This window comes from Lemur catta, chromosome 14 (assembly GCF_020740605.2).
Source record: "Lemur catta isolate mLemCat1 chromosome 14, mLemCat1.pri, whole genome shotgun sequence".
NCBI classification, from domain to species: Eukaryota; Metazoa; Chordata; class Mammalia; order Primates; family Lemuridae; genus Lemur; species Lemur catta.
The window spans coordinates 68,104,532-68,126,868 of record NC_059141.1 but is presented as its reverse complement, the minus strand read 5'-3'; the positions used below and the strand labels follow the sequence as shown (position 1 = coordinate 68,126,868).

At 48.2% G+C, this 22,337-nt stretch overlaps 1 long non-coding RNA gene across 2 annotated transcripts; it reads right to left on the bottom strand.

Annotated features, from left to right (window-relative positions):
• Nucleotides 1-8,309: 8,309 nt before the first annotated feature.
• LOC123649888 lies at nucleotides 8,310-11,314 on the bottom strand. 2 transcript variants are annotated; one of them, XR_006739178.1, is made up of 3 exons: nucleotides 10,917-11,314; nucleotides 10,537-10,609; nucleotides 8,310-9,364 (listed from the first exon to the last, which is right to left on the bottom strand). It is a non-coding gene; the product is annotated as an uncharacterized LOC123649888 (long non-coding RNA). The 2 variants fall into 2 exon arrangements; XR_006739177.1 differs by lacking the exons at nucleotides 10,537-10,609; nucleotides 10,917-11,314 and adding an exon at nucleotides 9,502-9,750.
• Nucleotides 11,315-22,337: the final 11,023 nt, after the last annotated feature.

The following is a 22,337-nucleotide window of genomic DNA, read 5'->3' as shown; positions in this document are numbered from 1 at the left end:
GGTGAGCCACATAGGTATCGCCATGGTTTCTCATGCTGCTGGTGGAAGCCATGGCCTGGAAGGCAGGTAAGGGGCAGTGGACCATGGGAGCTGCTCCATATCCTACTGCTGTTGAAATGTCGCAGCCTCCAGAGGATCCCTGGTCACTGGATTTGGCACGCGCATCTCCCCACCCGTCGGTAGTTAGGCCTTGGCACGCCACTCCTCCTGCTACAATGGGTAACGTGCCTTCCACAGGGATCCCCATTCACCCCTGCAGCATCACTTCCCCAGTCAACAGTGTCATCAGCATCACTCGCCAATACCTTGTGCTGTGGTCTGAATGTGTGTGTCCTTCCAAAATTTATGTGTTGAAATCTTAATCCCAAAGTGATTGTTTTAAGAGGTGGGGTCTTTGGAAGGTGGCCAGGTCCTGAGGCTGGAATCCTTGTGAATGGGATTAGTGCCCTTATAAAAGAGAGCTCCTGCCCCTTTCTGCCATATGAGGACACAGCTAGAAGGCAACATCTATGAGGAGGCCCTCACTAGCCAACAAACCTGCCAGTGCCTTGACCTCGGACTTCCCAGCCTCCAGAACTGAGAGAGAGAAATTTCTATTGTCTGCAAGTCACCCCATCTACGGTATTCTATCACATCAGCCCGAACAGATAAAACACCTTGTCCTGCTTTTAAAAATACCTTTGAACTCTATTTCTCTTAGGCCTCTTTTTCACTCCCATTTTCAGCAAGATACGCTCAAAAATTCATCTACATTCATGGCCTATGCTCACTCCCACCCTATCACTCTTGAACGTGTTCCAGTCAGTTTCATTAACCCCAACTGGTCTCATAGGGATGCAATGACCCCCACACGAGCAGTGGGTGAATCCAGCATGCTCTGCCCGCACTGCCAGACTGTTTCTAGTTTGGGGCTATTACGAGTCAAGCCACTATGAGCATTCACATACAGCACATTTTATACAGACTTCCATTTCTCTTGGGTAAATACCTATGAATGGAATTGGTCGGCCATACAGTGGGTGTATGTTTAGGTTTCAGAAGAAACTGCCCACGCAGGCTGGGCACAGTGGCTCACGCCTGTAATCCTAGCACTCTGGGATGCCAAGGCGGGAGGATTGCTTGAGCTCAGGAGTTCGAGACCAGCCTGAGCAAGAGTGAGACCCCGTCTCTATTAAACATAGAAAAGTTAGCTGGGGGTGGTGGCACGTACCTGTAGTCCCAGCTACTCAGGAGGCTGAGGCAGGAGAATGGCTTGAGGTTGCTGTGAGCTAGGCTGACGCCACAGCACTCTAGCCCAGGTGACAGAACGAGACTCCAACTCAAAAAAAAAAAAAAAAGAAAAGAAAAGAAACTGCATGTGCAAATGTGCCTCTTGCCACTCCCACAGCCAGTCTGCTTCCCTTCCGTCCTTGCCAGCACTCAGTGTCCTCAGCCTTTTTCCTTTTAACGTTCTGTCTGGTGGAGTGAAAGTTCATCGTGATTTTAACTTGCTTTTACCTTATAGCCAAAAATGTTGAGAACTTGTTCCTGTGCTTGCTGGCCGTTTCTGACGTGTTTACATCCCTCTCCCGTCACATTGTTTTTCGTCACCAAGCTGTAGGAGTCTTTCTATATTCTGAATACCAGTTATGTGGCAGAGATAACATTTTATGAATTTTTCTCCCTGTCAGTGGCTTGCCTGTTCATTTTCTTAATGGTGTCTTTTGAAGAAAAGTAATTTTGATGAAGTATAATTTATCAATTTATAAAATGTGATGGTTATTCATTTCTGTATCATAACATATCTTACCTCTAAGTCATGAAAATATTCTCCTATGTTTTCTACTTTATAGATTTAGCTTTTATGTAGGCCTATGATCCATCTAAAATGAATTAAATAGTCCAAATATACCAACTGAAAGAGATTGGCAGAGTGGAATTTAAAACAAAAAAAAAGTCCAAAAATACAATGTCTATGATAAACTCACTTCAAATTCAATGATATATAGGTAGGGTGAAAGTAAAAGGATGGAAAAGATACACTATACAAATAGTAAAAAAAAAAACCAACAAAACAAAACAAGAGTGCTTATGTTAATATCAGATAAAGTAGACTTCAAAGCAAAGGAAATTGCAGAGACAAAGAGGGACATTATACAATGATAAAAGGGTCAATACATCAAAAAGACATCACATTCCTAACTGCGTATGCACCAGACAAAAGGGCTTCAAGATACATGAAAGAAAAACTGATAGAACTGAGATGAGAAATAGACAAATCCACAATTACAGTCAGGACCTCAACACCCTTTTCTCAGCAATTGACAGAACTACTAAACAAAAATATCACCAAAGATATAGAAGACCTGAAAAAGACCATCAACCATCAGGATCTAACAGACATTCATAGAAGACTCCACCACCAATAGCAGAATACAGATTTACAGCAGCTAAAATCCAAAAGTAACCTGAGTGTCCATGGACAGATGAATGTATATGCAAAATTGGTACACACATACAGTGGAACACCATCCAGCATTAAGAAAGAAGGAAATCCTGACACCTGCTACAAAGCAGATGAACCTGGAGGACATTATGCTAAGTGAAATAAGCCAGCCACAGAAAGACAAATACTATATGATTCCACTTCTATGAAGTACTTACAGTAGGCAAAATCATAGACAGAAAGTAGAGTGGTGGTTACCACACTGGGAAGAGGGAGGAATGAGGAGGTCTTTTTTAATGGGGGCAGAGTTTCAGTTTTGACAAGATAAAAAGAGTTTTGAAGGTTGGTGATGATGAAGGTTGCATATTATTAATATGTTTAATACCACTGAGGTGTACACTTAAAAATGGGTAAGATGGTAAATTATATGTAATATGTAATTATCACAATAAAAAATATTGAAAAGAAAAAATGTTCACAATAGCTTTAAAAAAGTTACAAAACAATTGGTACCTAGAATCTGATTTTTCCTTTTATTAAAAGAAAAGTGAAAAGAAAAAAAAACTTAAATAGGTCAATGACCCAACTATAGGAGCTGAAACCATAAACTCTCAGAAGAAAACATAGAGGTAAATCTTCATAACCTTGGATTTGGCAATGGACTCTTAGTTATGATACCAAAAGCTCAGTGATGGTTAAAAAACATTAAACGTCATCAAAATTAAAAACTTCTGTGGGCCGGGCGCAGTGGCTCATGCCTGTAATCCTAGCACTCTGGGAGGCAGAGGTGGGAGGATGGATCGAGGCTGGGAGTTCGAGACCAGCCTGAGCAAGAGCGAGACCCCCATCTCTACTAAAAATAGAAAGAAATTAGCCGGACAACTAAAAATATATAGAAAAAATTAGCCAGGCATGGTGGTGCATGCCTGTAGTCCCAGCTACTCGGGAGGCTGAGGCAGAAAGATTGCTGAGCCCAGAAGTTTGAGGTTGCTGTAAGCTAGGCTGACGCCATGGTACTCTAGCTCAGGCAACAGAGCTAGACTCTGTCTCAAAAAAAATAAAAACTTTTGTGCATGCAAGGACATTGCTGAGAAAGTGAAAAGACAACCTACAGAATGGGAGAAAATATTTGGAAACCATGTATCTGTGAAGGATCTAGTATCCTGAATATATAAAGAACTCCTATAACTCAACAACAAAGAGACAAATAATCCCATTAAAAACTGGCAAAGGACTTAAATAGATATTTCTTCTAAGAAGATACACAAACAGCCAATAAATACATGATAATATGCTCAACTTCATAAGCTACTAGGGAAATGCCAATCAAAACCACAATGAGATACCACTTCACACTTACTATGATGGCTGTAATTGTTTTGTTTTGTTTTGTTTTTGAGACAGAGTCTCACTCTGTTTTCTAGGCTAGAGTGCCGTGGCATCAGCCTAGCTCACAGCAACCTCAAACTCCTGGGTTCCAGCAATCCTTCTGCCTCAGCCTAAGTGGGTGGGACTACAGGCATGTGCCACCATGCCTTGGCTAATTTTTTTCTATATATATTTTTAGCTGTCCAGATCATTTCTTTCTATTTTTAGTAGAGACAGGGGTCTCGCTCTTGCTCAGGCTGGTCTCAAACTCCTGACCTCGAGCCATCTTCCTGCCTCAGTCTCCCAGAGTGCTAGGATTACAGGCGTGAGCCACCACGCCCAGCCTATAATTGTTTTTAAAAGAAAATAACCAGTGTTGGTGAGAATGGGGAGAAATTGGAACCCTTGAGCATAGCTGTTTGGGACGTAAAATGGTGCAGGTGCTGTGGAAAATAGTGTGTTGGTTCCTCAAAAAGCTAAATATAGGGGGCAGGTGCAGTGGCTCTTGCCTGTAATCCCAGCACTTTGGGTGGCCAAGCAGGGAGGATTATTCGAGACCAGCCTGGGCAATAATGAGACCTCGCCTCTAAAAAAAAAAAATTTTTTTTTAATTAAGTAAAAAATTTTTTTAAATGAATTGCACCTGCTTCTTTTCATTTTTTAAATGTGACCACTAGAAAAGCTAAGAGTACATGGGAGCTGTGTGCTGGGGCGTTCTGCAGCCCCTGGCCACTCCGAGGCCACACTGGGAGGCCCCTAGACAGGGATCCTTGCTGCTGGCGCTGAGGGTGGGTGGGACCCACCAGGAGGGCACTGCATTTCCTGAGCAGCCCACCAGCCTGCAAGTGTTGTCATTTCAGTTTATGAAAACAAAGTGGCTGAGGTTTCAGAAAAGTCCAACGAGGGGGCACCAGAGTCCAGCAGGGACCCAGCCCGCCGGCTACAGAGCCTCCCCCACGGCCACGCCAGCCCTGCTGGGACGTCTCGTCTGTGCCTGACCTGCTCGTGGGATGCAGTGTGTGCGTCTCCCTCCCCCACAAAACCACCCATTTTAGGTGTAAATTCAATAATTTTTAGTTAATTTATGGAATTGAGCAAGCATCAGCACAATCCAGTTTTAGGGCACTTCCACCACTCCATTCCCATCAATGCCCAGGGACCCACGGACCCACTGACCCACTTCCTGTCTCTTGGGATTTCCTTTTCTGAGCAACTGATAAAAATGGAATCAGACATTAAGTGGCCTTTTGCGTTTGGCTTCTCTCACTTAGCATGACCTTTTAAGGGTTTATCCATGCTATAGCATGTTCTTTTTTATTGTGAATATTTTCTTTGCCTGGGAGAAGGCGGCTGCGCCCCATTCCTGACCTTGGAGGGGAGGTGTTCTAATTTAGGATGCAAGATGTCCCTCCCCTGCCCTGGTTATGGAACCTCCACACTTGATGGTTCTGCTTTTCAGCTTTACTCTAGTGTATCTGAAGATTATCATATGTGCTCTTAACTGATTGTGGAGAGAAAAAGAAATGCCAGCTTTGTGTCACTATCTTTAAATGGAAAAACCCCAAGACTCTTAAAAGTATGGACTCCACCTGCCCAATCCTAGGCCCCTGCACTGACGTTTCCAGATGTAGCCCTGGACATCTGGATGTTTAAAAATCCCTCCAGGTGATTTGAGTAGAGAGCCACGTTGGACAGACTGGACAACAAAAACTCTGCTTTCTACCCAACTCTTATTCATCCTATTATTTTTTCAATTGAGAATTAATCTTTTATAAGTTAAAAAATATGACACTGCCAAGTTCTGCTCCAATCTTTTTTCCTTTTTATATGAAAAATGTGCCTTATTTAATAATTCTTTAATAGTTGTACATCTCAATCTCATGATTTAGCCTGATAAGCATTTTGTTTTTATTTACTCAAATAATTGTGCTTAGATGATAAATTAGCCTGCTAACAACTTGGCTTCTTTCTTACCTACCTGTGTACTTGGATAGGGGACGGGCAAGCCTGCTGTCATAAGACCCAAATCAAGGTCTCTGATAAAACTGGAGACAGCATCGAAACTGGCACCAAAACCAGATAAAAACCACGATGGCCACAAAAAATGACCTCAGGTTACCCTCACTGTCCATTTATTATACCCTGTGTATAATGTGTTAGCATACTAAAGGAAACTCCCACCAGCACCACACTTTACAAATGCCACAGCAACTCCAGGAAGTTACCCTGTATGGTTTAAAAGAGGAAGAACCCTCAGTTCTGGGAATCCACAGAAATCTTATGAATAATCCACCCTCCACCAAACATAAAAATAAGTAGAAGGTATAAAATAAGACCTCAGAAACCCATAAAACGCTACTCTCTGCTGCTCTGGGAGACAGCTGCTGCTCTGTCGATGGGTCAGCCACTTCCTCCTTTTTTTTTTCTTTCTGTCTCAATAAACTTGCTTTTGCCTCACTCTGTCAGCTTGCTCTTGAATTCCTTCTTGCGAGAAGCCAGAACCCACTTGGCCTTCAAGCAGACCTGGATTTTTGGGTCTACTTTCCTGTAACACACTGACAAGACGGGTCTCTTCCACATGTCTGTTTGCTCACTGTGTAGATGGGGTGAAACCCTAAGGTCCCACCCCCCAGAGCATGTGGTTTCCCACTGATCTCTCTTCTGTAGAACCTAAGAGAGTTCATGTCACGAGTGAACACTTTTTCTAACTCCGGTTTGCATTTCTTTGGTTAAGGGGGTGTGTGTGGAGAGAGTTATGTGCGATACACACACAGATACACTACTTTTGTGATACAAAGCGTATTAAGCACACGTGAAGAGTAGGAAAGCCGACTTTTGGAGCTGGAATAGTCCGATCTTTCTGTCTCTCATGCTGCCCCAGGATGCGGAGGTGGAAATGAACGCTTCCCAGCTGTGGGAACATTTCCAATCTCCTTTCCTGAAGCCATCCCGGGCATGCCCACAGGGACCAGACACCCAGATTAAAGAGGACCCTCCTGATGCTCCAGAAGAAAATGCAGGAAACAGGTTTCTGTTTGGTGGTGTTCTCAGTGGATGACCACGCCACCTGCAAATCAGGCTGGTGTTATTCCCCTTTTGGTTCTTTCCTCCCACTTACTTACTTATATCTATCCACTTATCATCCACCTTTTTCTTTTTCTTCCTCCCTCTCCCTCTTTTTCTTTCTGATCTTAAAGTTTTGTCAGGCTCTGGAACCATGTTTGACTATGGAGCTATAATGTGCATATCTGATCTTGTGCTTGATTTTAAAGAAGATGCTCCTAAAATTTTTTTATTTTGTTTTGTTTTTTTGCTCCTCAAGTTTTAAATGTGGTTGCTATAGGTTTTTGGTGTATAATCTTTCTTTTTTTTTGAGACACAGTCCCACTCTGACACCTGGGCTAGAGTGCCGTGGCATCAGCCTAGCTCACAGCAACCTCAAACTCCTGGGCTCAAGCAATCCTCCTGCCTCAGCCTCCCGAGTAGCTGGGACTACAGGCATGCGCCACCACGCCCGGCTAATTTTTTTCTATATATATTTTTAGCTGTCCAGATCATTTCTTTCTATTTTTAGTAGAGACGGGGTCTCGCTCTTGCTCAGGCTGGTCTCGAACTCCTGAGCTCAAGCTATTCTCCCACCTTGGCCTACCAGAGTGCTAGGATTATGGCGTGAGCCACCAGGCCCTGCCAGGTTTTGGTGTATAATCTTTAACAAGAAAAGGAAGTTCCCTTACAGACCTAGTTTGCTAAAAGGTTTTGTTTATTTATACTAATTTTTTTATTGGCTAACACTCATTTCATAAAATGGAATGAGTGTTCCCCTATTTCTTTTTCTTCCACGCATCCACTAGATAGATCATGTTTTAGGGCTTTTTTCTGATGCTTTAACAGCAATGTGCTCTGTGTATTTTGATGATGGTTGTCCTTAAGACCCATGCTTAGGCCGGGCACGGTGGCTCACGCCTGTAATCCTAGCTCTGGGAGGCCGAGGCGGGTGGATGGCTCAAGGTCAGGAGTTCGAGACCAGCCTGAGCAAGAGTGAGACCCCGTCTCTACTAAAAATAGAAAGAAATTATCTGGCCAACTAAAAATATATATACAAAAAATTAGCCGGCATGGTGGCGCATGCCTGTAGTCTCAGCTACTCGGGAGGCTGAGGCAGTAGGATCGCTTGAGCCCAGGAGTCTGAGGTTGCTGTGAGCTAGGCTGATGCCACGGCACTCACTCTAGCCCGGGCAACAGAGTGAGATTCTGTCTCAAAAAAAAAAAAAAGACCCATGCTTATATTTACTTACAGTTTTTCTTAAACTTAACAGTATCTATTTCTTTCCTGCCACAAAAAGAACTTTAGCAAATCCTCAGCCCCTGCCCTAGTCTCCCACCCCCAAATGCCCTGTGCCTGGCTGGGAAGGTTTTCTGTATATCATGACAAGCTGGTTCACAGTGCCTTGTCTTACCCTGGGTATTATATAAAGATATACCCGTTCCTATGCTAACTCAGAAAAGAGAATCTTAGTATTTTGGTTTCCATTTAATAACCCAAGAAGTTGAACATTATTTTCATGGCAGCTAAATGCATATTTCTGGCTCTGAATTGCTTGTTGATGCCCTTTGCCATTTCCTTTTTTGTTTTCCTTTTTAATGTCTATTATGTAATGCTTGTTGACTGTAAAAAATTAACAAAAAGTTAAGAAGTAGAAAAAATGGCAATCACCTCAATTCCCTAGTACAGAGCTTAACCACGTTACCGTTTCACTCTGCGGCCTTTCAGGAAGGAGCTTTCTCTCCAGCGCAGGCCACAGCGGCCCACGTCAGGCAGGATTAGGTGCCGACCCAGACAAACCCAGAAGAGCCACAGGGCAAACCTGGGTCTGAGTCTGCTTATCCTCAGGGATGCAGGACCGCCCAAGATTGCTGCAGCTGCAGCCATCACGCAGGCGTTCTGGGCAGTGGGGAGGAGTAAGGGCAGAGGGGCCCACACCCTCCCTAGCAAAGAGACTGCTCCGAAACCATACAGTCTTTTCTGTACACGTCACTGGCTGAAGTGTAGCCACGGGATCCACCCAGCTACGAGGGAGGCTGGGAAAGGCAGCCTTCGGGGCGAGAAGGTGGCTGCCCCACTGCGCATCGCTGCGCTTTAGCTCGGGAAAAACCGCTGCGCAGGAAGCGCCTGTTCTTCACGGGATGAAAGCGACGCTGACTCACCAGAAGTCTCTTGGACTATAAACGGTGACGCTCCATGTCGAGATGCTGAGACGACCTCTCAATTTCTTTCAGATATTAATGTCAGGAGGTGCTCTTGGAATAACCCCCAGGCTCCAATATGGACTTGGAAAGGAGATTCGCAGTAGAGGGGCAGCTTTCATCCAAACCTTGATTCTGCTCCTAAAGTAAGCTTAGGGATGACAGGCTCCCTCTGGGCCAGCACGGATGCCGCCACAGTTCGTCCTCTCGTGCCGATGTGGCTTCAGAATTTTCTCACCTTCATTTATTTTTAAAATTTGGGGAACATAAAGATTTGCTTGTAGTCTCTTCAGATTATTTTTAAATTATCAGTTCTTTTAACAGACACTGGAAAGGAAAAGAAAAAAGAAATTTTAATTCCTCCAAATGTTTTCATCTACGTGATTATTTTTCTTTTGAACTCACTTTTACTTTTCTTGCATAAGACCAACAGCAGAAAAAAAAAACTCATCTAAAACACCTACTGTTGTTTCTTTTTCTTTTCTCCTTGCATTTCTCATTTCTTTTTCCCTTTGCTTCCCCCTCCCTCCCCCTAAGGTGGGGCTGAGAGGGCGGAGCGCAGCCCTGGGCCGCACGGGCGGGCCGGGCCAGCGCGGAGTCCCAGGGACCCGCTTGCTTCCGGGGTCCTCGCAGAAGTTGCTGGAACGGACGAGAAACCGGCCCCCGCGGGAGGAGGGCGGTCCGCGGGCGCGGGTGGGCCGGAGCGCCCCCTGGCGGCGGGAGGGCGGCGCGGCGCGCGCGGGCCCGGTGCGGTTTCCGGCTCCCTGCGCTGGGTGGCCGCTCGGGGACGGTCGTGGCCGCTCGGGGACCGGTCGCAGGGCAGCACCTGCACAGCAGCGTTTACAAACGCTGAGAGAAAGATGACGATCAGAGTGTGTAGTCGGCTCCTCTGCCCTCAGCAGGTGGCTCCAGAGTAACCCCAAAGAACAGACCTCACCCCCAATATGAAGAGCCTGAGAAACACCAGCCACGTTCTGAGTTTTTTTCTTCTCTCTCATCCTGGATCTTTTTAGCGCTCTCAAAGATCCCAGACAGGGGTGCGGGAGTGTAGGTACTACCTTTCCCCGCAAAGCACCACACAGTCCCCTGCAGAACCCGCAGGAACATCTAAGATTGCTCTGAACCACCAGCAGGCCAAGTTCAAGCAGGGGCAGGCTACGGTGAGGCAAATGCGGTGAAACAATGAAAAAAGATTCCCGATGAACAAATTATCAACATTTTAAATAAAGACAGAATCAGCATCACTGATTCACTGATTTTTCCTTTAGCAGCAGATTGCAGTGTGGCTCAGCACAGCATGGTAACTGATCCTTCTTTGTTTAAAATGTTGATATTATGTTCATTGGATTTTTTTGGCATTGATTTTGATTTTTAAAAATATTGCATTAAAATATTTATTTTGATTATTGAGTTTGGGAGCACCCCCTTAACCCGCTTCTCTGTTTCATGAACCTCTTGGGTGGGGAGGTCTGTAGCGTCCTCGGCATGGTCTCACTCACCTGCTCGTCTCTGAGTCCTGGCATACAGGATTCCCTATTTTCTGGGCCTCTTGTAACGCATGATAGGAAGAGGCTGGAGGAAAGAAGAATTTCTCTTGAGTGGTTAGGGTTTCTGTCAAGTCAAGGCCCATTTTTTTTGTCGTTTGTTTGTTTGGTTTGGTTTGGTTTGGTTTCCTACTTGAATTAGTTATCTAATGGTCTCCTTCTTCCTACAGGAAAAGCTGAGGTACCAAATGGACACAGCAATATCAGGCACAATCCTGGAATCAGGCAGCGAATAGCTGTCCGGTCTGTGGCTGGAAACCAGTAGGCTTTTGTGCCACAAGTCCAATACCATTTGGAAGCCACCCAGTGATCTGGTTTTCAAATACCATGGTTACCTTTTGGCTCCACTTGTCAAGAGAAACTAGGTGCTGGGCAGTGGCATTTGTAGCATCCAAATCATCAGGTAGCTTTAAAGCAAAAGAAAATAGGCTGGTCCCAAGTCACCCATGGGGTGCCCAAGCTGGCTCAATGTCCCTTCACCTCGGGGTTTGCCCCGCTCTGCTGGAGTCACGGGGCAGGCAGCACCAGCAAGGGCCCACATGTAGGGAGCTCACAGTCTGAACACCCTGGGGTCCACGGCAGGACCCTAAAAGATCTGAGCCCCATTGAGGTCTGAGCCCCATTCCCTGTGGATGCCTCTGTGTGGTGGCTACATTGTCTCTTTCGGCAGCCGTGGGTGGGAGAAAGTAAGGGGAAAATAAAAGTCTAGGTGGAGGAAGGTCTGCACACTGTTCATCTCCAACCCTCTCTCTGGGAGTCAGTCTGCCCAGAATGACCGGGCTCTGGAGTCACGCAGAGCGCCGGGGACCCATGTGGCTCCTGCAGTCTGGGCTGGAGTTGGGAAATGTCTGTGTGGGAACAAGCAAAACAGAACATGAGGGGTTGAGGCCCCCCCAGGGAGGACAAGGGTGCCTGGTGGGTGGCGAAGTCTTATGGTGCCTGCTGACCAGCTCAGGTCTATGGGGTGGGAGGAGCCCCAGGGCAGCTGAGAGCCTGGTGCCCGGCCCGCAGGAAGCTCTCTGCTCACTGGCGGCAGCAGTCTCTGGGCTGGTGTCAGCAGGTCTCCCCAGTAGCTTGGGAGCTCACCAACAGCCCGGGATGCAAGGGATGCTCCACGGACCCTTCTCCCTGGTCTACAACCCTCTCAGGGCTTAATCCCCACCAATGCCTTTTCCTTCCACTTTTCCCCGCAACCTCTTCCCATGGAGTTTCCTGTAGGTTCAGGCACCCTTCCTCCCGCCCCTCATTCAATCTATGTGTGTCTGTCTGTTTGTTTTTTTCTCTTTCATCTAAAATTTCTCCTTCTTGCAGAGATGCTCTGGCTGGTGGCGTCTCTCAGCCATCTTGCCTCCGGGTCCAACAGCAATGTTAGAAGCCAAGCAAGGGAGGAGTTGAGTATAATCTTTTATGAAGCATCTATACTACATGTGCAGCAGTATGGTGTTATTTTAAGGTAGAATTATTAATATTAAATGTATATTGTAAACTCTAGGACAAGCAATATTTTTTAAATGGTGTATTTTGTATGGTGAGAGGATATAAAATAGAACTGTACTAAATGCTCTATAAAATGGGAGAAGAAAGAAAAAGGAGAAAAGAACCCAAATGAAATATACAGAAAACATTCACATGTGGTAGATATCAATGCAATTATATTAATGATCACTTTATGCGTAAATAGTCTAAATACACCAATTAAAAGACAGAGATTGTCAGAATAAATAAAAAAGAACGATATTCTAGCAAAAAAGAAAAGAAAAGAAAAGAACATCATCCTATAAGGCCAATGAGAGCGAGATGCCGCCAAGGGTCACCACCTGCTGCCTGGCACGGCCTTCCAGGCTCGAGCTCAGTACTAAGCTGCGTCCAGGTACTAAGAGCAGCTCCCACCCAAGTCTCCTGTATTGCTTGGGTACAATGTGATAGGGAGTTTTTGATTTTTGACCGCTGGTCTATTGCGGTGTTTGCCATCTAAAAAGTCACCTGGCTAGGAATGGTGGCTTGTGTCTATAACCCCAGCACTTTGGGAGGCCCAGGCAGAAGGATTGCTTGAGGCCAGGAGTTTTGTGTTTTTGTTTGTTTTTGTTTTTTTGAATCAGGGTCTTGCTCTGTCACCCTGGGTAGACTGCAATGGCGTCATCATAGCTCACAGCAACCTCAAACTCCTGGACTCAAGCGATCTCCTGCCTGTCCCCCGAGTAGCTGGCACTATAGGCGAGTGCCACCACGCCTGGCTAATTTTTCTATTTTTAGAAATAGAAAAGCAGGAAGTGGCAGAGCCTGGGCAAACACAAGTGGCAGAAGTTCTGGGAGCCAGAAGACAGGGCTGGACCTCTACTCGCAGCGCCTGATTTCAGATTTCAGATGCCGGTTTGGCCACACACTAGCTGGGCAATCTTGGATGAGGGCTTCCTTTCACTTTTCGAAAACGGGTGGCTCAAGGTCTTGAACGAGTTAAAGTACAAAGTGCTCAGAACTGGGACAAGTACAGGAGTTCTCCAGAGCTGTTTCTCCTGATTGACGCCATCCCTGCTGTGAGGTCCCGTGAGAGAACTTCACTAACCCCTGGGGACGCCTGCCTCCCTCTCAGCGGGCCTGACTGGGACAGGCTGATGGTGGAGTGCCTTTGTCCAGGGCCCAGGAGGAGGGCTATAATGAACTCCCAGTTCTCAGATTCCAGGTCCTTGGGATAGAATTGCTGGGACGAATGGTGCCCATGGGGTTTGTAGCACATTTTCTTGGGGAGCATTAAAATAGCATAAAACAACAGGACTTTTGAAAAGAGTTACATTTACACCAAAGTGCTCCCTCCCCTGGGGCTGGGGAGGCCCCTCTTAGGGCCCAGATTCTATTCTAGGACCGTAATGTTTCCATGAAAAGGAGGCAAACTGTTGCCTTCAAAGCCCACCCCACACCCGGGAAGCCCGGGTCAGGCGAGGTTTGTGACCCCCTTCGGTAGGGGTTTGAGGCCCAAGTCTTTTTCCAGATGTTTTCACGCTGCTGGAAACACTTTGATTTTGAGACAGCCTTCTCCAGAAACTCACTTGTATCTCCTCCAGGCCCAGAGCCTGCCCTGCAGCTAGTGCTGGGGCCGGAGGTGACAGGCTCTTGGGTACCAGGGACACCCACCTGTGTTTCAGACGAGGGGGTGGTTTTCTATCATTTTTCCATCAGTTCTTGTCTCCTCTCCTTGCTGAATTCTGCCTGTTCCTTTCTATCTCTGCGTTCTTGTCCCTTGGTTCCTCTCTGCGGACGAAGGCCCTGTCCGCCACTCACTGCAGCACTGCGCGGCCTGCAGGCCTGCCCCAGCCTCGCTGAGGCCGCGGGGGACTCCCTTGGGTGAGGCTCATCCCCCGCGCACCCAGCTGTGGACATTGCCAAGGATGGGTTGTGAAGGTCTCCCTATTCCAGCGGGTGGGCCTGAACAGCCCTCTGGACAGATGTGATTTTTCTGGAAAGATTTCATGAACATATCTTCTGGGAATTGGCTTTCAGACGCCAGCCTCACCCCTTTGCTGCCTGGGCTGCTCTCTTCATCATCTGGCAGTACTTTTTTTCTTTTTTTTTTTCTTGAGACAGAGTCTGGCTCCGTTGCCAGGGCTAGAGTGCTGTGGCGTCAGCCTAGCTCACAGCCTCAAACTCCTGGGCTCCAGTGATCCTCCTGCCTCAGCCTCCCGAGTAGCTGGGACTACAGGCATGCGCCACCATGCCCGGCTAATTTTTTCTATATATTTTTAGTTGTCCAGATAATTTATTTCTATTTTTAGTAGAGACGGGGTCTCGCTCTTTCTTGGGCTGGTCTTGAACTCCCGACCTTGAGTGATCCTTCCGGCCTCCCAGAGTGCTAGGATCACAGGCGTGAGCCACCTCGCCCGGCCATCTGGCAGTACTTTAAGCACGTGAGGTAGTTCTATGCAGATACTTTAAAGCTTTGCTCAGTTCATTGCTGATTCACTGGGTGTCTTGAGGAGAGTGGAACCCCAAGAATAAAATGGTAGTAAGTGAGGACTTCAGTTTCTGGGTGTGCGTGTGAGGAGCTTGGAAGATGTCCCTGGGCAGACATCCGCAGCAGCTTCCCCGTGGCCTGCTCCTAAGGAATCATTTCCAGGCTGTGCCAGGCTGAGCTTCCTCTCCCCCGAGGCACTGCCACCTCCCCCATGTTCGCACCCCAACCCCCCCCCCCCAGGGCCCGGTTTGCAGCCGTGGAAGCATGCTGACTCCTCTCTCTGCGCCTTCACTTCTTCTATGTGCGGTATCTGCAAGTGATCCTTTGCTGGTTCCCTGTCCCTAACTCATCTCTGAAGGCAAGTTTTTCCTGAGCCAGGTTTTCACAGGACAGAATGCAGGGCTGTGTTGTAGGCGAGTATAGATTTTGTGTGATTCGGCTCGGAAAGTGGTCATTTTCTGAACCTTAAAAGAATAAATACATGAGATGTCCTGTGCATGGGAGGTTGTACAGGTCAGGCAGAAAGATGCCTAATCGGTAACGACTCAGCATAGGACGCACCCCGACCCCAGGTGTCCTCCATGTGGTGGAGTCTGGGTCTGCATCTCAAGGGTGCAAAGCGGTAGCCTTGGAGGTGAGCATATCCCCTGAGTCCCCCGAGCTTCACTCCTACTTTTAACTTTAATCCTTTCCTTACTCTTCCTTGTAGTTTTCCTGCACTTACGTTGTACCCTGAAAGCTTCCTTCACGTGCCCTTCACCATCTTCTGCTCGTGGTCTTGTGCCAGTGTCCTCTCTCAAATACTCACAGTTCACCTCAGCCAAGGGGCCAGCTCTCCAGACAAGCCTTGTGATGTCTTCCTTATGATCAGATACTAAACTCAGGAAAAAAAACAAGACTGGGCTGGGCATGGTGGCTCACGCCTGTAATCCCAACACTTTGGGAGGCTGAGGCAGGAGGATAACTGAGCCCAGGAGTTCAAGACCACAAGACCAGCCTGGGCAACATACCAAGACCCCATCTCTAAAAAAAAAAAAAAAAAAAAATTAGCCGGGGGGTGGGGGTGGGGGGTGGGGCACCCATAGTCCCAGCTACTTGGGAGGCTGAGGCAGAAGAATCACCTGAGACCAGGAATTTGAGGTTGCAATGAGTTATGATCAGGCCACTGCACTCCAGCCTACGTGACAGAGCAAGGCCTTCACTCAGAAACAAATAGGCTGGGAGCAGTGGCTCATGCCTGTAATCCTAGCACTCTGGGAGGCCGAGGCAGGAGGACTGTTTGAGCTCAGGAGTTCAAAGCCAGCCCAAGCAAGAGCAAGACCCCATCTCTACTAAAAAATAGAAAGAAATTAGCTGGACAACTAAAAATATATAGAAAAAATTAGCCGGGCATGGTGGCTTGTGCCTGTAGTCCCAGCTACTCGGGAGGCTGAGGCAGAAGAATCACCTGAGACCAGGAATTTGAGGTTGCAATGAGTTATGATCAGGCCACTGCACTCCAGCCTACGTGACAGAGCAAGGCCTTCACTCAGAAACAAATAGGCTGGGAGCAGTGGCTCATGCCTGTAATCCTAGCACTCTGGGAGGCCGAGGCAGGAGGACTGTTTGAGCTCAGGAGTTCAAAGCCAGCCCAAGCAAGAGCAAGACCCCGTCTCTACTAAAAAATAGAAAGAAATTAGCTGGACAACTAAAAATATATAGAAAAAATTAGCCGGGCATGGTGGCTTGTGCCTGTAGTCCCAGCTACTCGGGAGGCTGAGGCAGGAGGATCGCTTGAGCCCAGGAGTTTGAGGTTGCTGTGAGCTAGGCTGACGCCACGGCACTCTAGCCAGGGTGACAGAGTGGGACTCTTCCTCAAAACAAACAAACAAATAAACAAAAAAGCAAGACTGGCAGCATGGTTTTACACCCAAACCGTCTTGGTGCTTACTGGACGCCAAAAGCCCCGAAGGCACGCCCCTCTCCTCACCACCAGCAATGCAACCGCACGCAGAGGGGCCCTGGAAATAAGAGGCATCGTGGTGCCCTTTACATGTCATTAGCTCCACATTTTCTATGTGCTCCACATTAAAGAGCTGACCTTTTTATCAAGCCCACAGGGTGGAAAAAACTCTAAAATCTAAAAGTAAAGCTCAGAGGTTAATTTTGTATATGCAGAATGTATATAGTATTAAGACGTTATATTAGAGAAGATGTTCTAGAATCAGTACACTTTACCAGAGGCTGTGTCAGTGTCCTGGCTGGCTGCTGCATATTCTTGTCCCACAGGAAAATCTTTACAAAATAGTTCTCTGTCAAACCTCACGAGGGGTTACTTCTCATCTTTGTTCTTCTATTGCTAGTTATTGCAATATTAATAATTTAACCAGGCCGTTCAGTCTCCTCATGGGAGATGGTTTCTGCCTTTCTGCCACACTTGCCTGAAGACCTACTTTAAGCTAAAAGCCAGAAACTGTATCTCCAACAAGGCAGCATCTCAAAGCCAGGGCAGAAAGCACTGGGTGGGACACTTAGCAAACCACACTGCAAGAAACTGACTGGCAGCACCAGCTTCTCAGTGGCAGCCGTTACCTCCAGGACTGCACCCGGGAACCGAGCAAGAGCTCTGGGACTGGCTGGTGCAGGGCATGTGGTTCGGGGATCCACAGAGATGAGCGTGTTGTCTGCCGCGTTGTGCCTTAGCGCTGCATTGTTCTCTGTGTGAGGGTGAACGAGGTCACACATCTTCAGTCACACACCCTCACACTGACTGACTCCACAGATAAGCAGTGGCGTGGCTTCCCACACGCGTGTTCTCTGGTGCAGAGAAAGCACTGACTCGGTCGGTAGCGGCCTGCTGCCCCCAGCCCCACCCCTGGGGATAGCAGCCCAGCCTCTCTAGGGACACCTCTGCAGGCTCGTCCTCTGCTTCAGGCCTGATCGTCACCATCAAGGAGAGACCTCACATTTTGAAGAAGCCGCTACATGGCCAGCTGGGACAAGCCTTGCCCAGAGCAAGGCAGGAGGCAGAGGAGGAGTTTGAGAGCCAGGCTGGAAACCAGGGAGGTGGACCCAGAAGCCGGCTGAGTGCGTGGAGACTGAGTCACAAGCTGGCTGCAGCCTTTCTATAGAATAATCAGAGAGCCTCCCCACCTGGCTTGCTGTGGATTTTCAATGAGTTGATATGTACACAGCCTAAAACAGTGCGGCATCATGTGTGAGCTCACGTTGCCCCTCATTTTCACTTAGTACCGCTGGAGACCTCAAGGAAGAGGGTCACTTTGAACTTGGGTGCCCACTGTCCATCTCAGCCCTGTCCTGGTGGGCACCTGCTTCACCATGGGTAAGAGCTTCATGGGTAAGTGCTTCGCCAAGGGCCACTCACTGCCAGCATGGGAGCAGGCTGGTGAAATCACCCTGGTGTTCCCACAGCCTCCCTAGAGGATTGTCCCCTTCCCGGCAGCTCCACACCCCTGCTGAGGCTCCTGGCTGGGCAACCCTCCTGCTGGAGGTCCTCACAGTCGTACCTCAGTTTTTACCTCCAGTTCAGCACAGAATTTCTGGTCCCCAGGAGCAAGATGGGTAAGTAAATATTGATGGCTGAGCTTTGGTCCACGTGGTTACACCTGAGGGTAACTCTGGGCAAGGGATGGAAGATGAGCCCTGGACACCTGGCACATTGCTACTCAGTCCTCAAAACTGAGGCTTCTGGCCGGGCACAGTGGCTCACGCCTGTAATCCTAGCACTCTGGGAGGCCAAGGCAGGAGGATCACTCGAGCTCAGGAGTTCAAGACCAGCCTGAGCAAGAGCGAGACCCCATCTCTACTAAAAAACTAGAAAGAAATGATCTGGACAGCTAAAAATACATAGAAAAAATTAGCCGGGCATGGTGGCACATGCCTGTAGTCCCAGCTACTCAGGAGGCTGAGGCAGAAGGACCACTTGAGCCCAGGAGTTTGAGGTTGCTGTGAGCTAGGCTGACACCACAGCACTCTAGCCTGGGCAACAAAGCGAGACTCTGTCTCAAAAAAAAAAAAAAAAAAAAAAACCAAAAAACTGAGGCTTCTGTCAAAAGTGCTCTACTGTCTATCATCTGGGAATTAAAAAAGCAACAATGTCCCCTGCTGACATTTACATCCTATCACCCTTTTAAATAACATTTTAGTGAATACTCTTGTCAGTAATCCCCTGTGCATGCCCTAATTGTTTTTAGAATAAATTTTCAGTAGAACTATTAGGTTTTTTTAAAAATAGACACAGGGTCTCACTCTGTCACCTGGGCTAGAGTGCAGTGGTTTCATTATAATTCATTGCAACCTCAAACTCCTGGACTCAAGCAATCCTCCTTTCTCAGCCTCCCAAGTAGCTAGGATGATAGGTGTGGGCCACCACATCTGGCTATTTTTTTTGTTTTTTATATAGAGAAGAAGTCTCACTATGTTGTCCAGGCTGGTCTCAAACTCTAGCTTTGAGTGATCCTCCTGCCTCTGCCTCCCAAAGTGCTGGGATTATAGGTAGAAGCCACTGTGCCCGGCCTATTGGAGTCTTGCAAGCATTTTAACACATATAAGCCAAATAGACTTCCAAATGGGTTTCTACCAAACGAGTTTCTACCAATGTGCTGGTGAGAACCAGCAGGGAATTAGAGTTCCTATCAAACACCATAGTTCATAGTCTTTATCTCTGTATCTCCATATATCATTGCCAGTTTCATAGATGAAAAACTTGTACTTCTTTGTGAACTTAAGTTTCTGTAAAAGTGAATATATCAGTTGGCTCTTGCCAGACTAATGCTGTTCAGCAAACAGCCACAGTGTCTTCATGGTGTATAAGATTTTGTTTCAGGCCAGGTGCGGTGGCTCACGCCTATAATCCTAACACTCTGAGAGGCCGAGGCAGGAGGATCCTTGAACTCAGGAGTTCGAGACCAACCTGAGCAAGGGCAAGACCCCCGTCTCTACTAAAAATAGAAAAAAATTAGCTGGACAACTAAAAATATATAGAGAAAATTACCCGGGCATGGTGGCGCATGCCTGTAATCCCAGCTACTCAGGAGGCTGAGGCAGAAGGATTGCTTGAGCCCAGGAGTTTGAGGTTGCTGTGAGCTAGGCTGACACCATGGCACTGTAGTCCAGGTAACAGAGTGACGCTCTGTCTCAAAAAAAAGATTTTGTTTTACACTCGTGCACCTGTGGGGTGGCTGGGCTCAGGCAATACGCTTGACTTACCACCCTCCCCCACTCCCTGCCCCCCCACCACCTCAGAGTGAGCTCAGGTCAGCTCCTGGGGCTTCATTCTCCTGGGACCAACTGGCAACCTGGGCACATTCTTCTGGTGACACGGAAAGCAGAACAACCCTCTGCTCCCATTACAACCACAAGCATTCCATTGGCCAAAGCCAGTCACCTGCCAAGGCCAAAGTCAAGGGAGTGGGAAGTCCATACCCCTCACCATGATGCTAGGGCAGCTGAATGCCACTGCTGCAGGGGAATGAAATATCCAGATCAATCATTCAGCCACCACCACGAAGCTGAATGCTACTTCACATGCTTATCAGTGGTATTTCTTCCTTTGTGGTGTTGCCTATTTAGGGTTGTCTTGGACCAGTGAGTGGGCAGTTTTAGATATTATGGTCAGGGAGGGTAAAACTCCTGAGGCAAAAATGAGCTTGTCACATTAGAACAGCATAGGGATCAGTGTGACTAGAACAGGGAAGTGGGGGAAGCTGGGAGGGAGACATGGGGGGCTCAGGGGCCCAGGTCACAGTGATGTACTCTGATTGACTTAAGATGTGATTGGAATCCAGAGCGGCAGCAAGAAGATCCCCTCTTAGGCTCTTGCTGTAGTTTGGGTGGGACTATGAGGGCAGAGCTGGAGCAGTGGAGGCAGTGGGGGATGATGGGATTTAGACGTGGACAAGACAGGAGAGGGGTCAAAGCCTGGGCCTCTGGGTAAGCATGCCTCCTTGACTGAAATGGGGAGAGCTGATGGAGGATCCTGTTTCTTGAGGTGTTATTATCAGTAATTCTATTTTGAAGGTGCTCAATTTGAGATGGTTATTAGACACCCAAGCATTGCCAGGAGTTAGCTACTCTCCCAGCAAAACAGGTCCCAGGCAGGATGTCACAAGAGATTTGGAAATAATAGAGACAGAGACAAAGTGTAAAGTGGTGGGGAAGTCAGGGGTCCTCCAGCATTCCTGTGAGCCAGGAAGCACTGAGTGAAATCCCGCATCAGTATTTACTGGTCAGCAATTAGTTGTTAGTGATTATAGATTTATGTGTACAAATCATTTGTTTAGGTCTCAAGGCTCCCCAAAGTTTTCAAGGGATCCATTAATTAATTCTATCTATGTGAGCAAACGGTTACAAATTTTTCAAAGATAAACTTATTAAGCTCTAAGTAAGGAGCAGACCTAGCTGAGTATACAAGTTATATTTCTTTATCTAGTTTCTCAGCTGAGACACATTGCCAGGAGTGAAACAGGAACTGTCCTTGAGGCTAATTGGTTTTAGCTGCAAGTATCTGCTGGGCTGACATTCTTGATCAGTCTCTTAACCTGTGGCCCCATGCCGAACCCTGGTGGGTGGAATGCCGCCCCTGTTGCCACAGATTCCTTCAAGGCAAAGCCCTGCAAAACTCCTGCAACTTTCCACGTCTCTTAGCCCAACAAAGCATGATATGTATGAGGCACCCGGTACTTGAGCCTGTGTCCACAAAAACAGGTTAGACGGGTTTGAAGAGTCAGCACACAGACGGGATTTAAAGCCATGGCCTTGATAATTTCATTTAAGAAGAGTGAAGAGATCAAAAGGAAGGGTCCAGGGGCAGAGCTTACAGCACTGCCACCGTTCAAGGTGGAGAAGGTGAGACCCAAGGAGGCCGGATGACCAGGGTGAAGACCACGGAAGTGGTCGCCTCAAGCCAGGTGGAGAGGGGCTTCGGGGAAGAGGGAGGGGAGGCCCACTGGAAGGCTGGGGGAGTGGGGGAGCGGAATGGCTGGCCTGGCTACTGGGAGGCGGCGCAGTGCCTGGTCTGTCGTAAAGGATGGCACATCATAAAGGACGCTTCCTCCTTCAAGTGCGGAAAACCCTGGTCAGAGCGGCTTAGACAGCCGGGCGTGACCTCTGAGTCCGGGGTGGTTATCTCTAAGCCACACAAGCAGGGCACTGGCGTTGGCTTTTTTTTTTTTTTGAAACAGAGTGTCACTCTTTCGCCCGGGCTAGAGTGCCTGGCGTCAGCCCAGCCCACAGCAACTGCCGGCTCCTGGGCTCAGGCCATCCTCGGGCCTCAGCCTCCCGAGTGGCCCGGACTGCGGGCGCCCCCACGCCGGCTAACGGGAAGGGTCGGCTTCTTGAAGACGCTCCTCCGCCCACGGTCACCGGCGGCGCAGAAGCTCCGCCATCACTGACCGAGGACAGCGCTTTCCGAGACCCGCACCGTCGCCGTCTGCAGCGCCAGGGCTGCGCCAAACCGCCTTGCGGGCCCAACTCTAGCCCCGTCCCGGCAAAGGGAGAGGCCCGCAGGAGGCCCGCAATCTGCCTTTGCCCAGGATGCGCGAAGAATGGTTACTTTGAGGACGGTTTTGGGGAAGAAACGAGTTTGGTTTCGGGGACAAGGAGTGAAGGCCCGGGAGGCCAGGGCAGGAGAAGCTCAAGGGATTCAGGCAGGTGATACCAGCGGCGAGGAGACAGGCGGGGCCAGAACCGTAACTGGGCAGGAAGGGCTGTGGCACTCTGCGGGACTGCTTTCCCGCAGCCGCAGCCCCTCAGCCCTCCGCTCCGGGTACCCGCGCCGGCTCTCCCCGCGCGAGGCCGCCTCCTCAGGGAA